This window comes from Arvicola amphibius, chromosome 6 (assembly GCF_903992535.2).
Source record: "Arvicola amphibius chromosome 6, mArvAmp1.2, whole genome shotgun sequence".
Lineage (NCBI taxonomy): Eukaryota > Metazoa > Chordata > Mammalia > Rodentia > Cricetidae > Arvicola > Arvicola amphibius.
This window is the reverse complement of record NC_052052.2, coordinates 6,788,966-6,806,252: the sequence shown is the minus strand read 5'-3', so window position 1 is coordinate 6,806,252 and position 17,287 is coordinate 6,788,966. Positions and strand designations below refer to the sequence as shown.

Genomic DNA, 17,287 nt, shown 5'->3' with positions numbered 1-17,287 from the left:
CCCTCGGTGCCCACAACGCCTGCAACTCCCCTGGGTTCTCCTAACGGAGTCAGCTACTACCCGCCCACTGGGAGACCCCGCCTTCGAGCAGAGATTCCCAATGAACTGCCTTCCTCGCAGTGAGGCTCCGGACTCCGCCCTCCAGCCAGCCCCGCAGGCAGCGTTAACCAATACCAGGCTCTCTCCCGCCCTCGTGCTCCACCCCTCCAGGCCCCGTCCCTCTCTGGTACCGCCCCCAGGGGCGTGGCCTCCGCCGCGCCTCCGCCGAGCGCGCGGAGCCCAATGCCGCCCCCTCCGCCGGTCCCTCCTCCGGCGGCCTGGCGCCTCCCTCCTTCCCCGCCGCGGTGACTCACGGAGAGGCGGAGGCTGAGGCGGCCGCTCCTGCTGCTGCTGCTGCCGCCGCCGCGGCTGCTGCTCCGGCTGAGCGCGCCCCGGAACAGGCCGCCGCGCTCCGGACCCGCAGCCCCCGGCGCCGCGCGCTCGGGCGGCCCAGGTAAGCGCGAGGCCGAGCCACGACCGCAGCACGGGGTCGGCGCGGCGCCGGGGCACGGGGGAGCCGCCGGCCCTTTGTCTCCCGGGGAGGGGCCGCGGAAGGCACCTTCGACCCCGCCAGGACCCACCGGGCCGGCCCCGCTGGCGCGGCGCCCTGGGCCTGGACCCGCCGTCCCCACCACGGCCGGCGCTGCTACCTCCCGCCTCAGACCCCCCTGCTACCTTCTTCCCTTTCCCTTGGGGTTCTACCCCTCCACAGGTGTCCCAGTTGCTCACCCTCTGGGCCCGTGTGCTTGACATCGCCTGTCCACCCTCCTGGTCCCATTGCCCTGTCTCCTCTTTACCTCACGTACACCCTTCTCCCAGCATCCTGACTCTCCTTGTTTCCCCTACTAAATGCTGCCAAGGTCTCTCTGGCTGCCCAGCCTCCCTTCCTCCCTCTGTAGTTTGAATGCACTGTCCGCTCCCCCAGTACCACCTCTCCCTGGTGTTTTTAGAAGGTATATGTGAGAGACACATGGCTCATGTTCACAGGGTACTTGTGAACATGAACCTGCAGGTTTAACCACTTGGACCTCCAAACTGCCCTTAACCCCTCCTCTTTGCCACCCCATTAACGATGCACTTCCCTTTCTCTTGAGCCTGGAGCTCTGGACACCCTTCCTCTTGAGGCCCTGCAGCCCTTGCTTGCTCCTGTGTATGGAACTTCTCTAAGCAGTATCTCTGTCGGGTTAGCTTATGGGAAGGCCCAGGGGTATTGTGCCTCAACAGTATTATAAATAATGAGACGTGTGGCATGCAGCACTTCCTATCTGAGGATCTAACTGCCCCTAGCTGTTAATTACTTTGTCTTCTGTCACAGATCTCAAGGAAGTGTGCCTAGATAACTGCTGGGTAAATTGAGGCACAGATATGGTATAGGAGCTTGAGGCAAGTCAGTTTTTCTTGAGATTTACTTCTCAAGTGCGTTGGCTTTGGCTCCCTGCAGCAACCACTGGGCTCTTGTTCCTGGCTAGAACCCTGTGATAACTGATCTCTTCTGCCATTAAAGTGTTCGGAGATGCCAGAACTTCCTTGGATTCAAAGCAGGACTTTGAATCACAAATAAAGGTGCCAACTGTTAAGTGCCAGTGTGTCATTCATGGCTTCCTGGTAGAGTCAGTGTGGTCCATGTGGACAGAAGTCCCTGCTGCGAGATGGAAATTCATTCACGAACTCCATGCTCTGAGGCTTACACAATCCTTGTCTTCTGGGAGATGACATTCCAAGAAGGAAAGAGGACAGATAATAACGAGTAAATAAGTACGTGGCTAAAAGTCATTTCAGTGTTAAGTGCTGTGAAGGGGCCAGAGCACTAAGAGACGTCGACAGCCTGGATGTGGTGGCGCAGCATTTGGGAGGTGGCGGCAAGGGGATCAGGAGCTCAAGGTCAGCCTGGGCTTCACAAGACCCTCGCAGAGAGAGGGAGGGTGTTGGGAGAGAAGAGAAGAGCCTGTAGGTCACAAGAATACATTTTTAGGTTATAGTATATTATCCAAAGAGTTAGAAGCCATTAGAGTCTGTTAAACAGAAAGGTATTAAGATATAATCTAAGTTTTAAAGGATTGCTTTGGCGGCCATAAAGAGACAGAATTATGGGGTGTGGAGGTGGAGGAAAAGACACTAGTTGATTGTTGAAATTGCCCAGCTAGAGATGGTGGTGATTTTGCATCTGGGTGATGGTAGTAGAAGGATGGAACTAGAGCCATCCTTGTCTATTCTCCCCACCCCACTACACACACACACACACACACACACACACACACACTACTGGGTGCAGGGAGCCAGGAAGCAAACTCTGAAAAACAGAACTGCAAGTTCCATGTAGCGTAGAGAACATCTCCCGATCTGACTTCACTCAAGTTGAGCTCAGCAGATCTCGATGAGGTTCCGCTGTGGGTCAGGCACTGTGTTAGACACACTCAGGTATGATGTGGCTCCTGTGTCTTGCAGTCTGGTGGACTCATGACTTAACTCAGAGAGAAGTCACCATAGTACAGCAGTGTGCTCGTGGGATAGGCTACCCCTGTGATGGAACAGAGCTTGTGGGCTTATAAATTAGAGGTGGAGGAGAGAGAACGCATTGGGCTTCCTTCCCATCTTGGGTTGCAGCCTTTAAATGCCCTGCCTCTGTTGTGAAGTGCTGGACATAGACACTGAAGGGGCTAAGAATGCAGCCCAGTTAGAGGAAATGTGTGAGGCTCTGGGTTTGGTGCCCACTACTCCCAGATTAAGAAATTTGTCTCTGAGCTGTCTGAGGCCAGAGTCTCCATTGGAATTGTCTCTCAGTGTTTGAGGTTAATGACCTTTAGTCCCAGCCCTTGGGAGGCAAAGACAAGCAAATTTCTGTGAGTTTAAGGCCAGCCTGTTGTACAGAGTGAGTTCCAGGACAGCCAGGAGGTATCGAGAGACTCCGAAGTTAAGAAAAACAAAAAACAAAATCAAAAGATTAAAATTTTAAAAAAAGTGAAGGGAGAAAGAAAAGGAAAAGTAGTAAGTTAGGATGGTTTCATTACAGCGAGGGAACACCTGAGTGGCGTGAACTTGAGCTATTTAACAGAATTAAACTTGCTTTATGCTGCTGTAATTCTGTATGTCACAGAGGCCTTCAGAGGTGACACATGGGCAGTGGGGACCTAGGGGCTGGACTCCTTGGAAATCCCGTAGCAGGTTGTGCCTTTCCTTTGGTGCCTGCCACGTCCTCTGTTTCAGCTTCGTGTATACATATGCGTGTCTCGGAGCTGTCTGAGGCCACGGTTTCCGCTGTACTCGTCTGTGTCTTTCACAGTGTTTGAGGTCGGTGACCTGCACAGAGTGTAAAGGTTGACGGCCAGCGGTTCTGCTGGTGCCCGTGTCTTTTCTCATCAGACTGTGCTTTCTTGGAGCGATCTGGGGAAACCCAGCAGCCTGCCGTTGACTGTGCTCACTGGAGAGAGCAGCTCTTCCTAGATGGGGCTGTTCTCTGTCCAGCCCTGCCCCCAGAGAACAGCTGCCGAGGGTGCTGACCACGGAGTTATTTAACACTCCACAAATATGAAACGTAGCTCTTAATTAGAGCGCGAACTTTATACCGAGACCCTGGGCTTGGATCTCGGTTCTGCCGTCTTTGACTCTGAGAGCTTCAGAACATCATTAACCTCTTCATGTCTGAGCTTGCCCCATCTGTAAAGTAGGGCTTCTTCCCTTGTGGAGCTGTTGAAAGGGTTAGATTAGCGAGACCTATTCAGTGCCCAGGATGGTACCTTGTATTTAGTTTCGCCTTTTAAAGGATTGGGACTGGGGAAATGACACAGATGGTAAAGTGTTCGCCATACAAGACTAAGGACTGGAGTTTGGATCCCCAGAACCCACACCAATGCCGGGTGGGTGTGGTGGCCTGCTGTAATTCCCCAGAGTAAGCCTGCTAGCCAGACTAGCCGTAGGAAGCTTTGGCCTTGAGAGACCCTGTCCCAATGAATGAGCAATCAAAGATAATCCCAGGCATTAACTTTGGGTTACCTCATTCATATGTACACGCACATAAACCTCCACACATGTAAAACATGCATGTACATGCACACCACATACATGAAACTGGAAAAAGAAAGTTAATTAGTGTGGTGTGGGGGGTGTGTGCGTGCATGTACAACACTCGGGAGTTGGTTCTCCCTCTTTTCTGTGGGGTCTGGGGTTGAACTCAGGTCACCAGGCTTCAGGCAAGTGCTTTCACGTGCCAAGCCTCCATCAGCCCTGTTATTCCATTTTTCTTTCATCAATTTCTTACTTCCTGCGAGAATTTAACCTCTTTGAGAGCAGAGTTTGTCTGTTCATTATGGTCCAATTCAGCAGATGCTCGGTAAATCGTTGTTTAGTTGAAGCTGGGCATGATGGCACACACCTTTAATCCCAACACGCAGGAGGAAGAGGCAGGAGGATCTTTGTGAGTTTGAGTATGAGGCCAACCAGGGAGGACCACATAGTTGAGACTGTCTTTCAAAAAAGAAAAGAAAAGTTAAAATAACTGACACCAGACACCCGTCACTACTGTGTTGCAGATGTAGCCAAGATTCATGGTCTAATGAAGTTTAGTTTAGTTTTAAGATCTAGTTATTTCTTTAGTTTCATTGGAAGCTAGACTTCAGGCCTCAGATGTGCAAGGCAGGGGTTCTCCTACTCAACTGCTGCCCAGCCCCACTTGGTGCTTCCTCTACTGAGCCTGTCTCCTAGTCGGTCAGCTTCGTAGCTCACTGGTAGCGCACACACTTAGTATGCCTGAAGCCCCGCGTTCTATGTTTAGCAATGAAGAATAAAACAAAAAATAAATAATAAGGGCTGGAGAGATGGCTCAGAGGTTAAGAGCATTGCCTGCTCTTCCAAAGGTCCTGATTTCTATTCCCAGTCAACCACATGGTGGCTCACAACCATCTGTAATGGGGTCTGGTGCCCTCTTCTGGCCTGCAGGCATACACACAGACAGAATATTGTATACATAATAAATAAATATTTTAAAACAAAAAACAAAAAAAAATAAATAATAAGTGAGCGAAAGACTGTGGGGTGTTGAGCTGGGGTATGATGTCATCCCAGGGAGATCAGGAGCTCAAGGCTGTCCGCAGCTTTATGTATGAGACTTTGTCCCAACAAAGAACGTAGGATGTTGAGGGAATAAACCTGGTTATAGCCGAGACAAATGAGTGTGAGGGTCTAGCTAGTTCTGAGGGGTGACTTTTGAATGATGACCTGGTGAGCCAAAGGGACAGCTTTGTAGGCAGCAAAGTAATGGGGGGCTGGAGTGTGGTGAGCAGAGTCAGGGCTGGATGGTGGCTGTGGTAGGAATGTGGGTTTCTCATGGATTCTGTACAGTGAGGACTTGCTGCACGGGACCTTTTCCTGCAGCTTTCAGATGTCTGAATGCATCCTTGGAGAAGAAGCAGGATGCTAGCAAGAACAGTTGGGGTAGGAGCCTTTTGTTCTTGCCAACAGGGTCTGATTGAATAACACTCAGGTAATCTAGGAGTCACAGGCTAGGCTGACCAAGCCCTAGAGACTCAACTGAGCTTTCTTTCCTCCTGGAATCTGCAAATTGGCAAGCATTGCCTAGTGCTAAGGCACTGGGTGAGCATGGCCAGCCCTTAACTCCTTGCCCTCCAGCAGGGGATAGATATGAGCTCTGGTTTAAGCTATGTAGATTAGTCCTCCCTCCCTTTTCTCTGCCCATGTTCCTCCTCCTCTTTATTATTATTATTATTATTTTGTAGTGCTTAAGTCTAACGCAGGGTGTTGCACATGTTAAGCAAGTGCTCTCCCAGCCCCGAGCTTCTGATATATCATGATTGAATAGGTAGCTTTCCTGACTCCTCTTCGCTTCTACACTCATGCCAAGTATCAGCAGGCCTGCTGCGGAGTCAGGCACGCTGTCTCCTATGAGCGCCTGCTGTCTGGTCACCTGATGAGAACACAGTGATGTCTAGAAAGCACTGGCCTTCTTTGCTGTGAATGGAGCAGAATTGGAAACTTATTGCAGTCAGAGAGAAGCAGGCAGAGGCACAGCTCACTGGGAACTGAGCTGGCATCTGGCCTGATGCAGCGGCCAGCTCCCAACCTCCCTCAGGCATGCCATTGTCCATTATGAGCGTGATGCCGCATGCCTGCCAACCTTGAGAGGCCAAAGGTGTTAGCAGGGATCAAACTAGTCTCCTGTTGTGTAAGTCACACTCAGGGTCCTGAGGCATTTCATTGACAGTCTGAAGCAGCGATTAGTCACATTGTCTGTGTAGGTGCAACCTCTAGCTCGTGTCTGAGGAGAGTAAGAATGACGTGTGCTTATTTAGAGTGGCAGTGGCGTTTGTGTCCATTGTCTCATTTGAGCTTCACTATGGTTTTGGAAATGTGTGGTTATTACTACTTATATAACCGGAAGTGGAGGTCTGGAAAGGTTAGCAAGCTTGATTGTGGTTCAGCTCATCCTGGACAGAGAGCTGGCTCTCTGGCTGTGGCAAAGGTTTGAATCCTAGGCCTTTTCTCTTGAGGGGACTAATTAACCTTTCTTTACTCAATTTCCCTGATGGTAAATGGGAATAATGATACTTAGGCTTGAACTTGGTTTATGAGAGAGGACTGGGCACCAGCTGTGGACTTGCTCAGTTATGAAAGGCCTGTTATGCTCTGGTCCTTCACGAAGCCTTCCTGTGCTTGGAATAACTGCACTAAAACATTGTTCTCCTCCTTCGGAAGTTTCTGAAGGACTGAGTCTGTTTTTTAAAGTTGTGTTCTGTGTAAGCTTCTGCAAGATGTGTGTAAACCATGCATCATATGTGATGGTCATATGTCATAGCCTGATGTCACATGTGGAGCGGAAAAAGCTGATCCCTAATCTTGTTCTGATACCATTTGTCATTCAAGCCAAGAACAGAGATCGAGAAGTGTTGTCTCCTACTTGTCCATCTTTCTTCTAATGAGCTGTTACTTCAGTTAATGCGTAGTTGGGGACTGGGAACGTAGGTCAGCCAATACAGTGCTTACCTGGCTTGTAGGTACTGGGACCACTGTGGTAGATAGCAGAAGTATCATCAAAAGGCTAACTATCTAATGGAGTCATGTGAGTCAAAAACACAAGAGTGTTTTGAATTCTCGGGAACAGACCAGGGATAGAGTTCTCAGAGGTGCACAACAGACCGGGTGCCACATCACTGGGAAGAAGAACAAGGGGAAGAGTTAACAGCCCAGCACCTTTGTGTCTGGTGATAGATGTGACATTTAGTATCTAATGATAGTCACAAGAACACCTTGGAGGCCAGGGTTAGTCAGACTTTGCTTCCATGGTGGGCATGCTGGTGCATTTCTGTGATCCCAGCACGTAGGAGGCTGAGGCAGAAGGTAGAAGAGGGTAAGAACAGTCTTGGCTACGTAGCTAGTAGCCTGAGTGGCTGTCAGATGCTGTCGGGAAGGAAGGGAATTGCTTCCCCTTAAAGGGCTACTTTGGTGGTTGGTGGCAGAGTCAGACAGATCTCTGTGAGTTTGAGGCCAGTCTAGTCTACAAAGAGAGTTCTAGGACAGCCAGGTCTGCTGCATAGAAAAATCCTGTCTCAAAAAGAAGAAGGGGGTGGTGGCCTGGGACTCACTGTGTAGAGCAATCTGAACTCACAAGAGATCCACCTGCCTCTGCCTTTCTGTGTGAGACTATCGTGTGTATCACCACGCTGTGTGAGACTGTCGTGTGTATCGCCACGCTGTGTGAGACTGTCGTGTGTATCGCCACGCTGTGTGAGACTGTCGTGTGTATCGCCACGCTGTGTGAGACTGTCGTGTGTATCGCCACGCTGTGTGAGACTGTCGTGTGTATCGCCACGCTGTGTGAGACTGTCGTGTGTATCGCCACGCTGTGTGAGACTGTCGTGTGTATCGCCACACTGTGTGAGACTGTCGTGTGTATCGCCACGCTGTGTGAGACTGTCGTGTGTATCGCCATGCCAGGCCACCTCTTGTGTTTCAGTAGCCATTGCCTTTCCTTGATTCTGCAGGATTCTCTTCCTACCAGTCAGGTTCCTCTGCTGCCAACTTCAGACAAGGGCGCATGGTGGTGGGTGGGCTGTGGGGGCCTCTGCTGTGCCCACGGAGTTCATCATGGAGCTTGTGCATGCGGAAACCCATGCATTTATTGCCCCTGTTTCAGGTCAAATGTACAGAATGGGGTGGGGGCAAGATTCCTTTTCCCCAAATCTGCCCAGCACCAGGCCTGCCCATCTCCTCAGAGGTCAAGGTGAGGGAGATCCAGCAGGTTATATGAAAGCACACAGTGTTCCTTCCCCCTCCAGTTTGGCCAGGTCGAGGGAGCAAAGGGCTGGAGAGGTAACTTCCCACATTTGGAGGGAGAGAGGAAGGTAGAGGCCATTGTGCAGCCCTCCTGGGCTAATGGGCTGCCCCGCCCCCAGACTTTGACTGGGGCAGAATCTCTCTGATTAGAAGGTGGGCCCAGCAAGGACACCAGGTCACTCAGTGCCCCTGCTCTTCTTCAAGTGAGGTTAAAGCCTGTGGTGATGCTGTGGCAGTCAGAAGAATGTGACCCACTTCTGCTGCCTCTTCTGTGTAGGGAGCTGGGCCGTAGGCTTTGAGACAGGCTCCAATTAAGCCTTTCTCGGGCCTGCGAGTCACCTAAGTGTCTAACCACATGTTTCCTGCTGCTGAATCCTGTGGTCCTTGTCCCTAAACTGAGCAAGCAAATGAGCTTACCGCCTGTTATTCTGCAACCTTGGACTCCACCAGTGGGGTTTCCTTTGGAGATCAGGGTCCTTCATGGATCAAACACCTCTCACTGTGTGGTCCCACCCGTTCTTCCTGCTAAATCATGAGGCCAATCGTGAACCAGTTTCCAAGGAGATGGTTAGTCCTGCCCATACCTAAGTATCAGCATGCTGCCCTAGGAAGCCCAGCTTCTCAGAGACCCATCCCAGCCATCTCCCTGTCTCTGCCCCATTGCAGGACTGGGAAATAAGACCCACTTCTAGTTTCTATGAGATGGCAAGTATTTAATGCCCTTTTGCTTGTTATGTGTCTCATGTGTGTAAGTGGGGGCTGCTGATATAAGCACACAAAGATATGAATACTGCTAGTATAAAACCTGGTAAATCTCTCCTCTGATTGGTGCCGTTTTCTTTATGAAGGCCACAAAAGGTGGGAACTGCAAAGGTCAGTCATGGCTAGGCTGTGTGAATCCTTCCCTAACTATGCTTTTCTTGATTTCGAGACTCAGGAAGAGGGGCCCCTCATCTTCTTTGTCAATGTTGATGACAGTGCTTGCAGGCTTAGGAACTTGGCCTTCCTCTGGCCAGTCACTGGGACTGGCAGAAGATGGAGTGCAGGTGGTTTTTAAAAGGGATGGTGGGGCTTTCAGGCAAACAGCTGGCTGTGAGGCATCCCTCCATCCCTCCTCCCCATTTCTACTTCTTTCTCAGCATAGCCTGCTGCAGCTTGAGACAGAACTCAATGGGGTGCAGACAGCTAATGCTGAGCTGGGATTACCTCCTCCTGGGGAGGTGCTGCCACTGCCACCTGAGAGGCCTCAGGCTGTCCATTCTCGTTGCACTTTGGGTAGTGACCAGTTACACTCACTCCTTGATCTCTGCAGAGCAAGGACTTCTGAGGCCTCTCAGTACAATGGATGCTATCAGACACTGCCCTGAACCTGCGGGCCCACTCAGATGCAGTGTGCTCATTTATCTCGATCATTGGCCCTGGGTCGTTCCTCTTTCTTTTTTAAAAGATCTGTTTCTTTAAATTCTGTGTGTATGAGTGTTTTCCCCCCATGTATGCATGTACACCATGTATGTACCTGGTACCCAAGAAGGCAGAACAGGACATTGGATCCTCTGGAACTGGAGTTACAGATGATTTTGAGCTGTCATTTAGAGGCTAAGACCTCCAATCAGTGCTCTTATCTGCCAAGCTGTCTCACCGGAGGAGGACAGGTCCTCTGGCATTCTATACACATAGGCTTCTAAAGATTTAAGGCTTTTGTTGTGAAACATGACAATCTTTGGCGAGTGACTTAAATTTAAAACCAGGAATGTTTGCCGGTTTCACCAGGGACTTCTCCCTTTTTGAGGCTTGGTGGTTTGGGGAATGAGGGGTGTCACTACATGTGGGAGGTATGGCTTTAGCTAGATTACCAGGGTGTGTCCAGTTCTATTGCCAAACCTGTTGGCAGTAGGGACAGTTCTTTGGAAGCCTCCTGCCAGTCCCTGTGGCTTCCAGTCTTGTTTCTGATCACTTTCCTAAGCTTGCTTTCCCTTGGAAGCCCTGGCTATAAGCCCCATCCTACCCCCATTTTGCTGTCACAGGAGCTAGCTCCTTGGAGCCTGCACTGCCTGATCGCTCCTCACCTGAGTCATGGCCAGCACTGCCCATGCCTTCAGGATGGACGAGGCCTTGTGACCCCTCTTCAGTGTTCTTGGTACCATGTCCCAGTTATTGAAGAAACACCTGGGAGATCCCGAGGGCATCTGTGTTGGGAACAGCTTGTCAGCAGCTGGGGAGGAAGGAAACTAAGTCCTCAGCAGCTAATGAAGGGGAGGGTTCCTCCTTCCTTGGATTATGTCCTGTTCCAAGGTAGCTGGGGACGGAGGAAAGGGAAGCTTGCTGGCTGTGGCTCAGCAGAAGTGTTCCCCGGAGGCCTTCAGCTGCATTATTAGGAATGTGAGAACTGAAGTAGGTACCTATATCTTAGCACAAATTCCCACGTTCCTGCGTGCTAAGATTCCCTTCATTAGAAAGAGGCAGGGACCCTACAACTTAGAGTGGTCACTAGGAGTCAGCCCAGGAGGTCACCCTGAGGTTCTAAGCTGGGTCTGAGAATGCAGAATTGTCATTCCCAAAGCTGGGCAAAGAAATGGGGTGGCTCATAGGCCAAGCCTGCTGCCTCTGGGGACACAAGTAATGATAATGAGCCCTCATGCCACAGGCCAGCCTATTGATTTAACATTCTAGCCCCAGTGGTAGAAGGCTTGGGGCGTCCTGGGCCATCGGAGGTGGCTTGGGAGGCCAAGGCAGAAGACCTGTGAAAAGATGTTTCTATTTGTTTGATTGATTATTTTATGTATATAAGTGTCTGTGCACCGTGTGCATGCCTGGTGCCCACAGAGGCCAGAAGAGGGCATCAGTTCCTCTCAGTTGGAGTTAGAGATGGAAGTGAGCTGCCTGTGCATTCTGGGAATTGAACCCAGATCCTTTGGGAGAGCAGTCAGTAATTTTAAACATTGAGCCAGGGAGGTGATTCCTGAAGCAGTAGGCTGCTCTAGATTAGTCTGGGGAGAGAGACCCCATGGTCCTGTGAGGCTTGGGCTGGCTACCCAGGCCTGCCTTTGAGGTGGGCTTGGCCCATGATGGTGAAGGCCACGTAGTCGGTCTGTGGCTCAGCGAGGAGACCGCATGCAGTTCATAAAGAAACTGGAATGGCCTTTCCATGTAAAACACAGCACTATCCTAGTTTCCTCCTTCCCCTCTCAAACACTGTTTCTCCACAGAAGAAAGGCCCCTCTGCTATCCATTCTCGGAGCAGAAGGTTTCTTCTAATGGCCTTGCTTAGGACACTTCCTGCCAGGACCCAATTCTGGTAGAAGACCTTCTGGGTTGGGGTTCTCTGGCAGTGCAAGAGGTGTTGTACACTCTGGGGAGCTGAGGGACTTGCTTATAAATAGGCCAGGGCCCCAGACTCCATGTCACCCGCCCCTCTGGGGCCTGACAGGCCGATGGTCCTGGGACAGCTTAGATTAGAGGAAGATCCGAGCCGGATCCTGTAGGCGAGCTGGTTCCTGACTTAAGGTCTCGGACCATGACTTGGCTGGGTTTCAGTGTGCCAGCTGTTCTCTAGGGAGGGGAAAAAAGAACTACGCCTTTCTTCCCTTCATCTCTGTCTCCTCCCGTGCAGAAAAGAGACCTCTCTGGTTCTCAGTCAGAACTCTGGAGCCTAGAGACAGAGCTCAGAAGCTGGAGCGTTGGGAGCAGTCGAGAAGCTTCCTTAGCTCAACATCCTCTTCCTGTGTGCTTTGTTCTCTGCTGACATACCAGGGCCTGATGCCTTACTGTGGACAGTGGCACACAGTCTCTTAAGGGCTGGAAAAGACAGCGTGCTCAAGGGGGTATTTTCAGACAGTTGGTCCAGAATCACAAAAGTTAATGAATTAAACAAAACTAAGCCAATGCTTAATATTGAATTATAGGAATATATGGATATTATATATATACATACATAAATATATATAATATATATATGCATGCATGCATGCGTATAAGCTCCCGTCAGCTTTTGATGTTTGAGGATATCTGAAGTGCCAAATAGAAGAAGGAGCCATTGTGATGCCCTGTGTCTTTAGTCCCAGCTGTTCGGAAGGCTAAGGCAGGAGAATCATTTGAGTTTAGGTTCAAGGCCAGCCTAGATGACATAGCAAGACTGTGACTTCCAAATAAATAAGAACAATGAATTAAAATTAAATTGGTCCTGCACAGTGGTTGACACTTTTTATCCCATCACTTGGAAGGCAGGATCGCAACTTTGAGACCAGGTTGAGCTACCTAGGAAGATCCTGCTTAACTGAGAAATACAGGGAGCCGTGAGGTGTCCTGTGGAGCCCACAGAAAAGAAGGAGAAAACCAGTTCCCCAGAGTTGTCCTCTGGACTCCACACATCTGTTGTATTCAAGCCTCACATGTTAAAAATAAGTTCATTAGTTAAGCTTTTTAAATCTTTTTTTAAGCATATATTGTTCTTTTTTAAAAAAAATATTTATTCATTTGTTTGTTTGTTTGTTATGTATACAATATTGTGTCTGTGTGTATGTCTGCAGGCCAGAAGAGGGCACCAGACTTCATTACAGATGGTTGTGAGCCACCATGTGGTTGCCGGGAATTGAACTCAGGACCTTTGGAAGAGAAGGCAAGAATCTTAACCACTGAGCCATCTCTCCAGCCCCAGCTTTTTAAATCTTAAAAAGCTAAAAATTACAGGAGGTGTTCTAGACTAGTCTTTTACTGGATGCCAACAGTCTCAGCTGTCAGCTGTGTAGTCAGTTCAAGACCATCCCGGGCTATGTGAAGTCGTGTCTATAAAACGAAAATCTGTGAGGCAGAGACAGTTGAATCTCTGAGTTTAAGGACAGCCTGGTCTATATAGAGAGTTCAGGCCAGGCAGAGCTTCACAGGAAAACCTCGTCTTTTTTTTTTTTTTTTTTTTTTTTTTAAATGTGAATAAATAAAGAGATGGGCTGGAGAAGTGGCTCCTCAGGTTAAGAGCACTGGCTACTCTTCCAGAGGACCTGGTCAATTTCCAGCACCTACGTAGCAGCTCACAAATGTTTGTAACTCCAGTTCTTGGGGATCTTATGTCCTCTAGGGGATCTGATGTCCTCTTCTGGTCTCATCTGGCGCCATACGTGCACACGGTACACAGATATACATGTAGGCCAAACACCCATTCATGTAAAAATCTTTTAAGAGAAAGCCCTGGCCAGTAAAGGTTGGGCTTTTTCTGCTACGTATTTTCTGTGAATTCTATCTAATGGGAGGTGTGAGTCCATTGTAATGCATTTCTGAGAACAAGGCCCTGGGACAGCCTTGAACCTTACTTCCTGTTTCTTCTCAGCCACACTCTGGGCACAGTGACCTGAGTAGACGGAGGTGCAGGCAGAAGTGTAGACAAGGACTGTGACATGGGCAGAGAACAGTCATTGGTTGGTGTCATGGATCAGGGTGGGAAGGAGGAATGTTTGAGGCTGAGAAAATAGATGCAAAGGCCCGGAGTATGTAGAGCAGGGTGTGATTGGCAACTGTGATGTGGCCATCAGATGGTTTTTCTTGGCTTTGATTCCTGGCTCTGATACAGTACAGTTGTGCCTAGTGTCCTTAGAGCCATCTGTGGACACTAAATTCTGCAGATGCTCAGCTCCCTTGTGTAAAATGATGTTTTCACACCACTTGTGCACATTCCCAATATACTTTGCTTTTTAAGATAATCTTATAGCTCAGAGTGGCTTCAGACTCCATTAGTACCCAAGGATGATCTTGAATTTCTGATTTTCCTGGCTTCACCTCCTAAATTCTAGAATTATAAATGTGTGCACAGCTGGGCAGTGGTGGCACATGCCTTTAATCCCAGAACTCAGGAGGCAGACACAGGCGGATCTCTGTGAGTTTAAGGCCAACATGGTCTACAGAGTGAGTTTTAGGACAGGTCCAAAGTTACACAGAGAAACCCTGTATTGAAAACCAAAAATAAATAAATAAATAAATAAATAATAATAAGTGTGTACACCACGCTCAGTTTAGGCCTTCTGTAGGCTAACTAAGCACTCTGAACTGAGGTATACCCCATGCCCTCCAGGATTCTTTATTTTTCTGATTTTTTTTTTAAAATTTATTTATTTATTATGTATACAATATTCTTTGTGTGTATGCCTGAAGGCCAGAAGAGGGCACCAGACCTCATTACAGATGGTTGTGAGCCACCATGTGGTTGCTGGGAATTGAACTCAGGACCTTTGGAAGAGCAGGCAATGCTCTTAACCGCTGAGCCATCTCTCCAGCCCCCTATTTTTCTGATTTATTTATTTATTTGCTAAGCATGGTGTCACATTCTAGCACATGAGAGAAAGAGGCAGGCTGATCTCTGTGAATTTGAGTTCAACCTGGTCTATATAGTGAGACCCTGTCTCAAAAAAACCTTACATATAAAGTGGGCAGTGGTGATGCTTGCCTTTAATCCCAGCAGTCAGGAGGCAGAGGCCAATAGATTTCTGAGTTTAAGACTGGCCTGGTCGGGCTGGAGAGATGGCTCAGTGGTTAAGAGCATTGACTATTCTTTCAGAGGACCTGAGTTCAATTCCCAGCAACTAAATGGTGGCTCACAACCATCTGTAATGTGGTGCCTCTTCTGGCCGGTAGGCATACATGGAGGCAGACAGTGCCAAATGTCTCCTGGGAAGTGAAATTGCTCCCGCAAGAGCCACAATGTAGAAGGAATAATGGTGAGCCTGGATCTGTCCCCGCCCCTGCTATGGGCAGGATGAAAGGGGCCCTTTTGGCTTCTTTTGTAGCCTGTTGGTCTTGGGAAATCTGTCTCCAGGTGGGACCTGGAGCCCTTTTGTTTTATGTGATGGTGGCGTTTGGAACCTTCACTGAGCCAGGCTCACTGCACAAAAGGGAAGAGTCACATACATCTCCAGGGCTCTCATGGACTTTCCGGCCTCCCCATCCTGCTGTGCTGTGGTGCTCCTGTGACAGGTTGGAGTACTAGTTAGATTCAGTACAGTCAGAGCCTTCACTGAAGGACAGTCATGAGGGCTGTGCTCCTGGATTATCCTGAAGCCCCGTGAGTGGCGCCGCTGTGACTGGGACAGGCGGCAGCTTGGCTAGGAAGGGTAAACATGTAGTTAGAGTCACTGCTGTCCCAGAGAGACTGCATCACTCCTGCATGGCTTCACAGCTGTTTCCTACTTGATGAAGCCTCATGCACTGGGACTAAGGTGGGCCATCCTGGATGTGACTGAAGCCAGGGCCTTTGGAGAGCCACTGCGTCCTCCCCCTTGCCCAGAAACAACCAAGAGTTAGTTGATGCCATGGAGCTTGTGCTTCTTAGGAACCAGACGAATGGGTCTGGAGAGATGGCCCAGAGCTTAAGAGCACAGGCTGCTCTTTCAGAGGACCCAGGTTTGATTCCAAGAACCCACGTGGTGGCTTGCAACTGTCTGTGACTCCAGTTCTAGGGGGTCCTGGCCTCTGAGAGTACTGTATGCTCCTGTGCACAGTCGTAGATCCAGGGGAAACATCCATACACATAAAAATAAAGAGATAAAACCCCCCAAGCAACACCTGATTTAACCACATATTTCCTGATGTATTTCCTGATGTAACCACAGTATAATCATTACACTCCACATGAATAGCCCTGACACAGTATTCTCACGTGTTACATGATCTCCAGTTGCCCGGTAATGTCCTTTGTAGCTCTGCCCTCTGCTTGTAGGACTCAGCTCAAAGCAGGGACTCAAATCCAGGCTCTGCTTTGGAGTCCTTTGTGGCCTTGGGTGGATTGCTTAGCTTCTCCTGATCCTCAGTTGCCTCACCCATAAAATGGAAATAATTTCTACCTTGCAGGCTTGTGAAGACTAAATTTAAGTATGACAATGTGTAGGACATGACTGATTCCATTCCTGGCACTTGGAAAATGCCACAGCAGCAGTCGTAATTATCATTGTTCTGCAGCATGGCCTGGCTTCATACAGCAGGAAGGAACTGGAGGCAGGTTTGAATTTGGGTTGGCATCCTTGGGACAAATTCCTAATCCCAAACTCATTTCCCAAGAATGGCACTGCGCCCTGCAAACTGCGTAACTTGCCTGAGCGGTCATCAGGAGCCAAGTTGTTGCAGGTTAATTGCTGAGAATGGAGCAGGTGGAATTTTTCTTTCTTTTTTTTTTAAGATTTATTTATTTATTAAGTATACAGTGGTCTGCCTGGCCTGCAGGCCAGAAGAAGGCACCAGATCTCATTACAGGTGGTTTATGAGCCACCATGTGGTTGCTGGGAATTGAACTCAGGACCTTTGGAAGAGCAGGCAGTGCTCTTAACCACTGAGCCATCTCTCCAGCCCCAGGTGGAATTTTTCTGTGGCGCCCGTGTTTATTATGTCCCTAGAGGATCTGAGGTGCTGCCCTGTGTGGGATTCCAGCAGAAGCCGTAATGCAGCCCTCCTCCCTCTCCCTGACCCAGAACACATTTTTGCTGATTTACAGGAGGGTGACAGAGGAGCCCAAATGACCTGGGTTCAAATCCTGATTCAGGCTCAAAAAGCTGAGCAGTCCCGTGCAAATAATCATGGTGCAGTTTACAGGGTTGGTGGTGACAGAGATTGTGTGGCTTATTTGCAGAGCTAGGGGAAGTGCTTTGCCCGCACCCTGTTTAATATAACGTTCTCAAGTGGCCATGGTTTTGCTTCCCAGCAGACATGGTTTTGATTGTCACACCTGCAGAGGAGGTACCGGCATCTGGTAGGGAGAGGATGCTGGTGGTCATCCTACAGCACACAGGGCAGCCTACAACGAGGACCCAGCCTGTTAACCGTCCTCAGGGTGATGTCCAGAGACCCCTGTGAAACATCCCCAGTGATTGGGGCATAGGTGGTAGAAGGGAGTCCTCTCTAGATCCTCATCCCTTCCATTCCTGTGAACCAGCTGGGGAATGGAGAGAAAGAAGCTTGGAGATTTTAAGTATGTAGATTTTTAAATTTTTAT

General features: G+C 49.4%; 1 protein-coding gene across 3 annotated transcripts in view; it reads left to right on the top strand.

Annotated features, from left to right (window-relative positions):
* Positions 1-373: 373 nt before the first annotated feature.
* Positions 374-17,287, top strand: part of Ctnnbip1 (catenin beta interacting protein 1) — a 49,120-nt gene continuing 32,206 nt past the window's right edge. The window contains exon 1 of one of the 3 annotated variants that reach the window (XM_038334837.1): positions 374-493. The gene's annotated coding sequence lies outside the window, so the exon portion shown is untranslated. Of the gene's footprint in view, positions 494-1,839; positions 1,921-17,287 lie in introns of those variants that run through there. The other 2 variants (XM_038334840.2, XM_038334838.2) reach the window with 2 other exon arrangements.